This window comes from Petaurus breviceps, unplaced genomic scaffold (assembly GCF_028583685.1).
Source record: "Petaurus breviceps papuanus isolate PSGF00001 unplaced genomic scaffold, PetGlider_PUasm1.0 688, whole genome shotgun sequence".
Lineage (NCBI taxonomy): Eukaryota > Metazoa > Chordata > Mammalia > Diprotodontia > Petauridae > Petaurus > Petaurus breviceps.
The window spans coordinates 13,687,703-13,689,025 of NW_027186457.1; the positions used below are offsets into that span (position 1 = coordinate 13,687,703).

The window sequence follows — 1,323 nt, forward strand, 5'->3', positions numbered from 1 at the left end:
ATTCAAACTTGTAACTTTTTTACCCAGATATGTATTTTGGCTATAAATACACACACCAGCCCAGATGTATGTATGCATGACAGTTTTATGATCAAATATACTTTTGGCAAACAGGAACATATGACTATCCATGTTACTAAACTCTTCAATTCATAAGTGCTTTAAAAGAAAGTCAACTAATTAGTATCAGCTATAGGCATAATCTGCACAAGCCATTGCAGTAATTTCAGTAATATATTTTATATTCTGGTCTAAGGTCTTGCCTCAGGTGAGATATGAAGGAGCTTGGAGAGTCCATGTGCCTGTGTTGTTACAGAAGACAAATGCTATGCAGATCCCTTTCCTCCTATTCCAAGGATTTTCCTTACTTTGCCTGAGTTTTGGACCTCATACACCTATGCTGGGATCCTGTCACGGTTTTTATACTTGGACTTGGCATTATGCAGGGACTACATCCTATTCCCCGAAGCTGCATTTTTTCCCCTCCCTTTCAAATGGCTTGATTTCCTTTTTTTTTTCTTTTTGGAGGGGGGAAGGCAGGGCAATTGGGGTTAAGTGACTTGCCCAAGGTCACACGGCTAGTAAGTGTTAAGTGTCTGAGGCCAGATTTGAGCTCAGGGCCTGACTCCAAGGCCAGTGCTCTATTCACTGTGCCACCTAGCCGCCCCATGGCTCCACTTTCTGCTAGGCCTGTTAATTCTTTTTATCCCTAGAGGAACAAGTGATATCTCCTGAGCCTAAAAGTTGAATCTCTCTTGTTTTTGTCAGGGATCAAATGAGTAGTAATGGGAAAAACTGATAGCGTTTAAAGAAAATAAAGTTTCTCCCAGCTTCTGGTTTTTGAGGCTAGCTCCTAGAAGGCATAAGACTATAAATTTGAGGGAGTTTCTGTTCTTCCTTTCTCTTCCTTTCCCCTCCCCCTCCAAAAAAAGACATAAGTAGAAGTGACTTTTGTGTCTGGCTAAAAATACTAGACTAAGTGCAGAAAAAAATGATACTATGAAGTTTGGCCTCAATTTTTGGAGGGGGAAGGCAGGGCAATTGAGGTTAAGTGACTTGCCCAACGTCACACGACTAGTTTTTGTGTTAAGTGTCTGAGCCCGGATCTGAACTCAGGTCCTCCTGACTCCAGGGCTGGTGCTCTATTCACTGTGACACCTAGCCATCCCCAAACCTAATTCTTAATATTTTAAAGATTGAGATTAATTTTGTCATATTTACAAAGTTGCTTATGAAATTTGTCCTAAATTAGATGTAAATTGGGACGGCTAGGTGACGCAGTTAATAGAGCATCAACTCTGGAGTCAGGAGGACCTGAGTTCA

At 41.1% G+C, this 1,323-nt stretch overlaps 1 protein-coding gene across 6 annotated transcripts in view; it reads left to right on the forward strand.

Annotated features, from left to right (window-relative positions):
- Positions 1–1,323, forward strand: part of TRPC1 (transient receptor potential cation channel subfamily C member 1) — a 67,451-nt gene that overhangs the window by 33,248 nt on the left and 32,880 nt on the right. The window lies entirely within an intron of this gene.